The sequence below is a fragment of the Nelumbo nucifera genome, chromosome 5 (genome assembly GCF_055504915.1).
Source record: "Nelumbo nucifera cultivar China Antique chromosome 5, China Antique-T2T, whole genome shotgun sequence".
NCBI classification, from domain to species: domain Eukaryota; kingdom Viridiplantae; phylum Streptophyta; class Magnoliopsida; order Proteales; family Nelumbonaceae; genus Nelumbo; species Nelumbo nucifera.
In genome coordinates, this window is record NC_142653.1 from 74303489 (window position 1) to 74316625 (window position 13137).

The following is a 13137-nucleotide window of genomic DNA, read 5'->3' on the forward strand; positions in this document are numbered from 1 at the left end:
CAAACCTTCTAACGACACAACAGTAGCATTGGGGTGCTTTAGTTTCTTTTGAATTTCACACATTTTGGTATCTGCTAGTTTAGTTTTAGAAAGAAAAGTAAAATCAAGAGTCTTTTTCGACTATATTTTGCATAAAATTTTTCTTACATGTCCCCTATAGTTCCAAGCAAAGATAGATAAAACTTCCTTAAAATTTGTTTTTTGAACAACAAGAATGTACTTGGGGGTTTTAAACCACATTTTGATTACCTTTTCCCTGAGTCGACTAAGAGGATGGCGAACCACGAGCCTTACTTGATTCCCCACTTTCTCTGTACAAAAGCCACTTCAGCCACTTGAAGTAATCATCGGTTTCTCAACTATACTCTCTCCATCCACCATCTCTGTAGGTTCTTCTCTAGTTATCAAAGGAATTTCCAAGTTTTGCTACCTCTCTTGCTCCAAACATAATTGTCAGCTTTCTAAACCTACTACTAATGGACCCTAATCATCTCCAAATTGTCTTCTTGGACGTTAAGGTCTTCGCACCAATAAGCTTTCAAAGCTAGGTCCTAATCAAATATCGGGTTCTCTTGACCTAGGTTCCAAAATTGGATTGCCCATCACTTCCCTTAAGAGGTTGTAATTTGATCCGATCTCCTAGCATTTAATGTTGACAAGAAAGGCGCATGTATAGCCTCCACCCTAGAAGTATTAGAAGCTCTTCCAAGTTGTCTCCAAATCCACTCTACCTCTACAAAAAACATGACTCATGATTAAGGTCATCCCCCAAACCTAATCTGTCCTCACTACTCCTTGGACTTTTACACAGCTTACAACTTTCATCGTATTGTGCTCTCCAAAGAGCAACTCTTCTCAAAATCTCAAAAGGTGCTGAGTTGGATCCTATTCCATTCTAAAGATTCTTGTGGTTCCGATGGATCCAGCTACAGGAGAACCAGGAACGGAGAACTTCCCCCCCCCCTTCCGCCCAACTCTTTGGTCTTAAGAATGCTGGTTTTAAGAATGAGTGATTGCCCTTCTCCGACCCTTCTCGACTGCCTTCCCTCATTTAAATCCACCGAGCTTGACAAACTCCCCATTTCCCAATGTCTACTTGACTCAGATCTAAGGATCTACAAGAGTTCTCCTCCTGTTGTGTTCTTTGGTCTTTCATATACTCTTGAGAACTTGGATTATTCCACTCATTACACCATTTTTTTATCTACTTTCAACCATGGCACATGATTGTGCATAGGTCCAGAAGTATAGTAAGCCTATATATCTCTAAGGGCCGAAATACCAAAGTTGCATCTATGGAAAATTTGGCCAATCCTACCACATGAAAAACAAGCACCAAGCAAATTTTCATATCTCTAACAAGCTCACACTATTGGGATCATGAAACAACCAACTTTTGGAGGACTCTCAATATCAATTTCTAAAGCTTCTACAACTCTACAATCTAGGAAGGAGGTTCCTATCTATTGTCCTCTCTCTAGGGTAACTAACTCAAAAGGAAGATTATGGACTTGCATCCACACCCCCACCCTAGTTATTCTAGAGCCTCGTTGGTCTCTCCTTCCTGCCACTCATTAACAACAACCATTTGTCATAGATAGACCTGTTCATGGGCCGGGCCGGGCCGGGCTTGGGCTGGGCTTTCATTTGTCACTAATGAAAATATACTAGGCCCGAGCCCGAGCCCGGCCCGACCAACGGGCCTATAACTTGGGCCCGAGCCCGGCCCTGGTAAAAAGCCCAAAACCCGAGCTCGAGCCCAAAGCCCGACCTAATTGAAAAAAAAAACAATTTTCCCTATTCAAATTAGAATTAAAAATTCAGATAGTATTTTTTCCTACAAGATGGTATTTTTCCCTTCCTTTTATATTTTAAAACACAATTTTACATTCTTAAATCAAAAAAATTATTCAAATGGACATAATCACATAACTAATTTTAAGTTTAATATTAGGTCGGGTCGGGCCGGTCTATTTTGACAAAACCCGAGCCCGGCTCGAATTTATTGTGGGTCGGGATTTTTGGCCCGAATTTAATCTCGCGGGCCTATAAGCATGTTCAAGCCCGTCCGGGGGTCGGGCCGGGCTGGGCTGGCCCATCGGGCCACCCGGCCCATGAACAGGTCTAGTCATAGATAAGCTAGGGACTATTATCCCTCACATTGTCATAATATACTTGATATCAAAACCTAAACTCGTAATAGTCCCTCCGCATGGTTGAATATGGAGACTATTCTCATTGATTGCTCAACTACCATAAGCCCTATTTGTAATGTCCTACAAAGGTAATGCCGTCATAGGAAAAATTCTTCCTATCATGCACAACTTCCAAACACTTTGGACTTCTTCTATTATATTTGAAGTAGAGTTGAAAAATCTACCCCTGGGTTTTGGTTCTCTTGCATTATTTGGACAAAGGTTGAGTTTAGGTCTTGAACCCCCCACTACTCACATTTTGATCACTTCCTGAAGCCATGCAACCAAAGAAAAGAGAAAACAACAAGAGCAAGACAAAAAATAAGGAACACTAAGAGATAAACAACCCCATAAAGTGTGGAAAGCATGGTTTTGAAAACCAGACTGGACCAGGCAGTCAGACAATTCGACCCGAGAACTAGTCAAGTCTTTGGGTCTGATTTTTCTCTGAATTGTAAATTCTCAAAAACAAAAAAAACGTTGAAATGGTCAAAGAACCACTAACCTGGGTGGTCAAACTGCAAAACCGTTCGACCTGGGCATTTGTCCGTGGTTATGTTTTATATTTTACTATAATTAAAAAAATAATAATAATTAAAAATTCCCTATGAGTCCCAAATCTAATTGGGGCTAGAGTTTTATCAAACGAAAATGGTTTTCAATCTTTCTTTCTAAATTTCTGTTGCTCTAACCTTCGATGACTTACAACAACCTACGACAAGCTACGATGACCCATGGTGACTGATGATCGATAGTATTATTCTTTGATTCTCTCTATTTCTCGATTGATCCATCAACCATTTGAGGTCCCATCTACCTCAGACCTCCGACCTCCGACGAAATTCAAGGACCTATGACAACCTACATTGACCTATGGCGATCGGTGGTTTTGCAGCGGTGACATATAGACCACAACGATGACATACAGATTGGTGGCTTTGGAATTTTTTCTCCTCTGCCGATGAGTCTTTAGTTGCAATGGTGGTTTTAATTCCCCTTTCTCTGTGATTGTCACACCATCACACCACTATTACAGGAAGCTGTGAAGGTATAATATACTCAATTTTCTGTATTTGTTGCATTATTTATATATAGTTTTTCATATGATGTTTTTTTCTGATTTTTTTCTTGTATTTATTTAATTTTTATGATATTTTTTATTATTTATAAATATTTTTTTTTGTTTTTACTTTATTTATGATGTTATGGGTCAAACCATTCGATTCAGATGGTTGAACTGATGAACTGGAAAATGATGGCCAGAATGGTCCCGTTTTCGATTCGGTTTTTAAAACCTTGGTAGAAAGCATACAGAGAGATAAACAAAAACAAACCAGAAAAACAAGATACAAGGAAGCCACAACCTCTCCAATGGCCAATGCAATTGAGACTTGTACAACACAGCCAAAACAAGGCAGTTAGTAGTCGAACAAGACTACAATCCATTTAAAATATTGATGAGAAAAGACAAACAAAGATAGAAGAGAAGTAGGAGAGAAGAGAAGAGAAAGAGAGGAGAATAAGAACCTGAAGGTTGGGTTCAGAAAAGAAAGTGAGAAAGCTAGCAATTGTCGCCTCTCTACTTATATTTATATTCATATCCAAATAAATGTAAAAGGACTGAATTACCTTTATTGCTTACATGGCAAAAAAAAAAACAAATTAATAATATAAGTCTGAAATAACTACTAACTAACAAACTGAAAAAACTAACATAACTACTAACTGTACAGACACAGTGGAGACCACATCAGTGTTCTCTACACCCCATTCAAGTTGGGAATACATATTTGTCATTCCCAACTTGCGAAGGTCTGCCTCTAACTTCTTCCTTGAAACAGCCTTGGTGAGAAGATTTGCAAGTTGCATGTCGGAGGTGATATATGGAAGACATACTTCTTGAGATGCAACCCTTTCTCTGATAAAATGTCTATCTACTTCAATATGCTTAGTTCTATTGTGTTGTACTGGATTATGAACTATATTAATAGTAGCCTGATTATCACAATACAACATTAAGGGCTTTTTATAAGCAATACCCAACTCCTCAAATAGGGATCTCAACCATAGGATTTCAGCCATATCATTAGCCATGGACCTATACTCAGCTTCAGCACTCGAACGAGAAACAACATTTTGTTTCTTACTCCTCTAGAAGACAAGATTACCTCCTACAAAAGCACAATATCCAGAGGTAGATCTTTTATCATTTACACACCCTTCCCAATCAGCATCTATGTAAACTTCTATCTTCATGTGATCATTATTCTTGAACAAAACACCTCTGCTAGGGCACCTTTTCAAATATGCCAATATCCTTTCAACTGCAAGTAGGTGGGTAGTTCTAGGAGAGTGCATATACTAACTAACAACACTAACTGCATAACTGATGTCTGGTCGTGTGAGACAAAGATAGAGAAGTTTTCCAACTAGCCATTGGAACATAGCTTTATCCTCAAGAGGCTCTCCACCTTCTGCACTGATCTTGTGGTTTTTGTCCAATAGGTGTGTCAGCAGGCTTCACACCCAACTTTCCAGTTTCTTCCAACAAGTCAAAAACATACTTTCTTTGAGAAACAAAAGTTCCATGCTTGGACCTAGCTACTTCAATACCCAAGAAGTATCATACCTCTTCCAGATCTTTGACCTCAAATTCTTGATGAAGGGGTTGCTTAAAGGTCTCAATTTCACTGTTATCATTCCCCGTTATTACAATGGCATCCACATATACAACAAGCAAGGTTAAGGAAGAATCCACTTTCTTGATAAACAATGTGTGGTCTGATTGGGCTTGTACATAACCAAACTTTTCAAGGGCTTGTTTGAATCTATCAAACCAAGCTCTAGGAGACTGCTTTAGTCCATACAAGGCTTTGTTCAGCCAGCAAACCTTCTTTCTTGTTTCTGCACCATAAAATCCAGGAGGTAACTGCATGTAAGCCTCTTCCTGTAAGTCCCCATTAAGGAAGGTGATGCTACTCAATTCGGGGTGGTGCATGAACTGAGGAAAGCAACCAGATGGTCCTTGATGGCAAGGCGGGGCCGAGCTACAAGGACGAGGTTGCTCTTCAAGACCTGTGATCAAGGAAGTAGGAGTGCCTGGTCCGAAGTGTTGTGCGGTTGCATAGCTCGGTAGAGAGCCAAGGTGTTGAACTGAGCTTCTAGGTCCGTCTTCCTGGTGGGGCCGAGGAACGGCTCTGATTCCAAGTGGAAGTCAAGCTTCTATGTTGTGGTGATGCTCGGCCTTGGTGCATCAAGCTTTGGAGTTGGGCCTGAATTTCGGAGTTGAGGCCGCTGTAATGCTCGGCCATGATGTGTCAAGCTTCTGAAGTTAGGGCTTAGCTCGGCCGAATGTCGATGAAAGGATTTTTGCTGTCGGCCGAAGGCCGAGCTCTAGAATCGAGCTGTCGAATTGAGGCCGTTGCGATGCTCGACTGTGGCTTGCCAATCTTTGAAGTTGAGAGCCTCGCTAGTGCTGAGCTATTATGATGCTTGGTTGTGGTCTACTGAGCTTCAAAATTGGGGGCTTCGCAGGTGTTGAGTTATTGTGATGCTCAGTTGTGGTTTGTCGAGCTTCAAAGTTGAGGGTATGCTCTTCAATTGAGGAACTTTTACTTGAAATTTTAGGATCCGAGCATCACTCCCCCAGTTTTGAAGTCGAAGAATGGGATGCTTGGCTGGGACAGAGTGAGGCCTCCTTTGCTATTGGGTGCCCCGAGGAAATCAGGGGAATTGGTTGACCCAGTGGGCTTGGGTGAACCTCAAGCACCTGCATTGGTGGTTGAACCATTGCCGTAGGGTGGACCGGAGCAATTAATGCCCTAGTTGTTGCTTGTCAAGATCGTCGCATCGATTTCTAAGGCTTTGCGCATGCGATAATAGTCGCATTGATTGGTCTTCCCGAGCTTTGTCAAGGCAGCGCTTGATCTTTACCATAGATCTGGCATTGGTTCACGTTCCTGTAGGCTATAAGAAGGGGTGAAGGGGCATTTCCCCTTTGCCATTTGTGAGAGGAGTTGTTGGGATAGCTCGATGGGGTGTTGTCAACGTTACTTGGCGCTTTATTTTTATTCCTCGGCTTTAAGCTCGGTAATATGTCTTCCTCATCTCCCCATTCTTCTTTTGCTTCTAGATCTTCTGGTTCTAGTGGGTCCAATTATGAGTCTGAGGTTGAGGAGGCCGAGGTTGGTACCTCGAGTGTAGAAGCCAAGCTTCCACTGCGGGCTGGTCACCGGTTTGGGACCACACCCTGTGCATTGGACCTCGAGGATATGGCTCGGATTCGAGCTATGTATGACATCCCTGAGGACTTTCAAGTGAGGTTCCTGCAATAGGGTGAGATGGCCACCGGTGCTAGGCCCGACGAACTTTGTGTGTACGAAGGGGTTTCCAAGGTACTTGCATGGTTCTGAGTACTATCGGTGCAGTTGATGTCGAACTCCTTTAGGTTTTTGGTCGGCCTTCTGTCCTACTGCACCGTCTGTGATATCGAGTTGACCCTGGGTATGGTGAGCTTCCTTCTTCAGCTCAAACCTCACTAACAGGGCTATTACTATTTCTTGACTAGGAAGAACGTCAAAGTGCTGGTCGGGGCTCCTTCCTCTGTGAAGCATTGGAAGGATACTTTCTTCCTTGTCCACTGTTCTAGGGGCCTCCCCTTCCCAGCCGTGCTACAAGAGCCAAGAATGAGAGTGCCCCAACCTTAATGGTCGGCGCTTACTTGGGAGGAAAGGTCGGCTCTGATCATGATCCATGAGATAGACGTAATTGTGTATACATGCTCGGAGATGCTGATGCTCAACGGGCTGATGCGTAGGGAGGCTGGTCTGTCCATTTTGTTGCTTTATCTTCTTGTACTTTCTTTGCTTCTTTGTTCTTGTACTTGTTGCCGTGCTTCCGTGATATAGGTGTAGAAATGGCAAATGAAGAGGAGATCATATGCCTGGCGTAGGAGAATCGCCAAAGGCAGAACCAGGCTGGCACGGTACCGCAGGTCCGAGCTGAGGTAGTTCCTCCCCCGAGTCTTCTGAGAGGGAACCTCGCCGGTAGAAGAGAGCTTGACGATGGGGAACAGGGACGTCATGGTCGTGGAACTCGGGGAAGCTCGCCAAACAGCTTTCCCTACGCAAGTTGAGGTGGGGAGCAGTAGCACGAACATCCATGTGCCGCGCTAGATAGTTCATAGTCGAGACGGGCTAGAGACTCCCGGAGTTCCCGAGCAGCTGCTCCACAAAATGGTGATGGCCTACATCACTGAAGAGGCCAGGAGTATTGGGAGCAGCACATTAGAGTGCTCGCTCATCCGGGCTGCGGCTCAGGTAAGCTCATACTTAAGTGCCTTCATTGTTTTAAGTGTGTTTCCTCGTGCTAACATTGCTTCTGGTGTCCGCAAAATGCATGCTCGACCATTGCTATGGTTGATCACCTTCGTGAGTTGCGGCGGTGGTACGAGAGGGAGCATTCCACGTACTTGCAACTGAAGGCACAATTGGCTGAGCTTCAAGTGGCTAGGGAGCAGTCTGCTGCATTGGAGAAGGAGGTGGCCGACCAAGTAGAGTTGGTCTGTGGCTTGAAGCATGAGATCACCGAACTCAAGGAAGAGGAGGGAACGACTAAAGCAAGAGGCCACCGAGGAGGCAGTGACGCGGTATAAGAACTCAGTAGAACTTCGGCAGGACATGGATCAGTATGCTTCAGCTTCCTACGAAGCAGGTTTTAATGTCTTCTAGCAGAGAGCGTTGTGCCACTGGCCCGAGCTAGCCAATGTTGCGCAGACTTGGGAAGCCTATGACGATGAAACACCCCCGACCTTGGATGAGCTTGTTGGGGAGGAAGGTGGAGGCGGCGACGCTGATGAAGATGGGGATGACGAGGCTGCCAACTTCCCTTCTGTGGATTGAACTATCATGGGTCCCTTCTTTTTCTTTTTGTTGCTCTTGTAATGGCTCGGTATGCCGAGCTTTTGCCTAATGTAGTGGTTGCTCTAACTTAATGAAATTTTCTTGTTCCAAACTTGGTAAAGCGGGACTGCATTCCGAGCTCTCGTCTTTGGGATGCTCAGATTTCAGTCTCGGAAGCCTTTGGGGCCCTTTGAGGGCTAGTCGTTCTGGCCGACTTAGACGGTAGGCGAGTGGAGTTTGGTTGACCGTCCTCAGGCCTTGAAGGGTGGGGGCATTCTTCTCCACTTTAGGCTCAGGCCATTCGAAGGTCAACTAAATCAAGTAGGTCGGCGATGCGCTACCGAGCTTTGCATTGTGAGCTCAGGCCATTCGGAGGACAGCTGAGACAAGTAGGTCAGTAATACACTACTGAGTTGTGCATTGTGGGCTCAGGCCATTCAGAGGTCAGCTGAGTCAAGTCAGTCGGTAATACGCTGTCGAGCTGTGTGTTGTGGGCTCAGGCCATTCGGGGGTCAGCCGAGTCAATGAGTTATACTGAGCTACACATGTGTGGTCGTGTAGCTCGGTCATGTAGCGCGGTCGTGTAGCGCGGTCGTGTAGCTCGGTCGTGTAGCTCGGTCGTATAGTGGCATGTGTGTTTTGTGTGGTGTGCACGCATGTGGTGTGTTGGGTGCTCAACGTTTTGCTTGAACAAGGTGCCCTTTATTAATACTGAGTTATTGGTAGTACATCCAAAGGTTTCCTGTGTTCCAACTCCTCAATATTGGTTGGCCATCTAGGTCTTCGAGCTTGTAGGTGCTCGGACCAAGAACCTTGGTGGCTCTATATGACCCTTCCCAGTTTGGTCCAAGCTTTACTTCTCCGAGCGCGGGCATTATGACTTTGAAGAGGATGAGGTTGTTAGACAGTGTATGCCCTTAGCTCCAATCAAATTGATGTACTTGATGAAATTTATTGTAAATGAATAAAAGTACATAATTGATTCATGTGTTTTGGTATGTTTCTATGTAATACCCTTAAACTGGACACTTATGAGACTCATGTTAGTTTAGAATCTCCACAGCCATTGGATAGACCTGGGGATATTTATCCTGCCAAGTCTGACACTGATGTACCGCCAAGTTGGTTGGGATGGCTTGTCTCAGTTGTCAAGGTGAGACCTGAGGTACTTGCAGTGTGGGTTTTCTTGAAACCCTAAACAAGACCAAAATTCTAGTATTGCCCTGGACCTTGGATATAGATGGGTAAAACTAGAATGTTACATCTGACCCCTAGACTTGATTATGGTACTACACTAGGTGTCGGATTGGGCTGTCTTTGATATGCCAACCAGGGAGATCCTTAGAGGGGGTCAAAACCTAGGTATGTTGGAACAGTCCGAGAATTCATCTGAGTGGGTGATCATAGTGACAAGATCAACCCCTTTGTGGGACAAAGTGAATGGTTGGGGATGCACTCTCTTTGATGGAAACGTAATCTGTCGACAGTTGATTTCAATCGTTGAAATTTGTTTTTGCAAAATATATTTTATAAAGACATATATATATATATATATATATATATTATGGTTTCAAAATGTTTGCAAAAGGTTTTAATTCTCAGGATCCATGTGAGTAGAGAGTGCAACATTGTTCCTTGCAGCCGAGGGAGAGGTCATCTCTTGTCGGGCAGTGTTTGATCATTATGGGCTGAGAGGTTAAATGTAAGACCATTGAGGGTAATACCTGATGGGCTAATCTTGCATTTGTCCACAGTCCTTGGGTTTTCATAAGGTGGATGGACCCAAGGACCATTTAGTGTAAATGTTGGGCCCATTAAGAGTCCATAGTGATGGACTCAAGGGTTCATTGTCTCCTACAGTGAATTCGGCTAGTCCTTGTAACAAAGGCTAGGCCAAACCCATGTGGCTGATGTGTAGATCAATGTTTGGGTCCCACGCCATACTAAGAGAGCCAACTAAGGTTAAGAGGTTAAGCGAGCACATAAACTTAATGGGCCTAAAGCTCAATTCGAACTGGGCTTAAGTTAGTTAATTAAAATGAGGTAAGATAGGATTTATAATCTGATTAGGATTAGCTGAAGGATAATATAAGTCTTATATATTCAAGAGTCCATATCCAAATAACAAATTTGGATTAAGGAACTCTCTCCTAATTGGATTAAGAGTTCTTCCCTATTCTTGCAGCCCCTACCCAATTCGATCTCCACTTGTGGGAGTGAACAAGAATTGTTCTTGATATTGCTTCTTGGTGAAAGAAGCAATCTGAAGTCGCACTCACTAGCCCTCTACTCCATTCTTGCTGAAGAATTTGGTTCTTGCCGAAGAGTCGTCCTGCTGATCCTGCTTCACTACACGCTGTGTCATTTTCAATGGAAGCAGGTTTTGGTTTTCTCCTTGGGTGTGAACACCTTCACTAGGAGTTACTATTACTTCGTATCAAGTATATCCCTCTCCTCCCTTTTGGTTTCAGATCTGGTCCGGTTTGGTTCTAGATTGATCATTGAAAATGCAGTTTTCTAAAATAGGGAATGTGATTCCCAAATGGGAGAGATAAATTTTTGAAATTTCGCCCAACCTTCCTGTAGGGTCCGGCCATCCATATGATGGATCTCTCATCCCTTTAGTGGTATCAGAGCCAGGTTCAAATCTTGAACCAAATAAAACCAGATCTGGATTTAGAACTGTTCCTAGTTTAGTGGTATTAGAGCCAGGTTCTCATCCCTTTAGCGTTTTTTCTAGGAAATTGGTTCCTAGTTTTGGGCGATTGATCTGAAATTAAATATTTTATTTTCTCTAATATATTTAGAACTGTTCTATTTATATTTCTTGAAAATTAGGCTGTTCGTATGGTGGAGATCGAATTCTTTTATTGGCGCAAGAAATCTACACACCTACTGATTTATTCTATTCATTCTTGGTTTGTAAATACTTTTTTTTTAATTTTTAGACAGGATGTATAGGATTTGATTTTGATGTAATATTAATAGAAAGAATTAGGTTTTCTCTATTTTATTTCATGGAAGATGAAGCTGGTTCGCGTAGAGGAGAAGACTTGTGCAGATAAGAAATCTGCGATTTGCGAATTGTAGTAATGGAAACTGCAATATGCAAAATAATTTCTTATTTTCAAGGTTGCAGCCTTACGAACAGACCCCTCTTGTGTTTGCTTGCTGATTCTTCAATGCCATTTATCAGTTATTTAATTTCAGATCATCTTCTTGAATCGAATCTTTAATTAAACATCAAACCCTAGATTCATTCAAACTAGATTGGACCAAAATGGTTGGGCCGAATCTGTGGTTCAATGGAGGCTGTTCTCAGCCCTAAAATTTCCTTCATGGGCCAAGGGATTGATGATTAATTGCAAGGTCCAATTCAACCCACATCTGTAAAACCCAGTTTTAATCTGTTAAAACTGCTTTAGCCCCAATTTAGCATAAATGCTATATGGGCCGAACTTCTCTTTGTAGTTCAACCCGTATACCTAGATAATATTAATTGGCAATATTATGGAATTAAATGGATTTTATTTATGGGTTTAATAGTTATTTAGTTGATTGGATCAATTATGGATTTCATGCATGTGATGTATGGATGTGTGATGTGCTACGTCCATGGGCCATAAGCACTTGGACCATGCTGATTCGATAGTGGCTCTTTCGCACAACATGGCTGATTGCATATCATTTCCATGGTATCCTTAAGATCATTGGATGATCTCCCTACATGATGGGCCCCACATCAACTTCCTCCCCAAGAGGAACCGTGCGGAACCCTAACCGTTTAGGGCCCATCTAAATCTAGCTTTATGAAAGTCAATGGGAGCCACTTTGTTTTTTACCTAAATAAAACTATGGCGTAATTATTTGTTCCCTCTTGAAAAATATAAGTGCATGTGATAGTGAGATTCATATGATGAATTCTCTAAAGGGAGATGCACCATAAAATTGGGCTATCCATTTGTTGTTGGATGTGTTGGATTATTTCATAAGATGATAGGGGCGTCATAGACCGATGTGGGAGGAGCCTATCCTAAAATAGAATACTCTTTCATGGTACCTTGGCATTCATGAATATGATGGGCAAGTTCTTAGTAGACAAAAAGGTTTAACCTAAAATGGCAATGAACCTTGTCTGATAGAGGCCAAAGGGAAAGCTCATTTGATGAGTGGATATGATCATTCACAAAAGGTGTTGGAGTTATGTAGTTGAAACAGTTGGCTCCATGCACTGTATGTGGTTTCTCACATTTCCAGAGACATAGTTCGCAGTCTCCATCACTGAGATAGGAAGGGAAATCTCAGAGATGAATAAATGGAAATGGAACATAAATTAAAAGCCATATCTATGTAGAAAACATGAATCAATCCAAGATGTGAACTAATAATCTGCCTTGCCTTTTATCATAAATGGCAAATGGACACTCTCCAAGCTATTGGATGATAACAAACTTAAGGGCCCAAATTATGCTGATTGGTAACATAACCTTATGTTGATATTAACGTCCAAGAAAATGGACAAGTTTGCTAAGAACCCTGCTCCGGATCGTCTGGATGATAGGGCTTCTGAGGCATGTAGGAAGGATTATCAAGAATGGGAAGATAAGAATTCCCTTGCTCGGTGCTACATTATAGCCTCCCTCGACAATCCAATACAGAGACAATTCGATCAGATCGAAGTGTTCAAGAATATCCTGGATAGTCTAAGGATAATGTATGAAGAGCATAATCGTTCCACTCGTTAAAAGGTCTTGAAGTTGTTCATGACTGCAAAAATGACCGAGAGCCAGATGGTTCATGACCATTGTCTCAAGATGATGGGTTACATTACTAAACTAGAGGCACTCAGGTCAGGGCTAGATCATGTCACCTAGGTTGATGCCATCCTAAATTCTTTGCCTCCCTCATTCAATCAATTTATCATGAATTACAACATGAATAAGCTAAATGTTAGCCTTCAGGAACTCAGCAATATGTTGCAGAGGGCTGAAGAACTGATCAAGAAGGATAAACCGATAGCCATGCTTGTTGAAAGTGGAAAT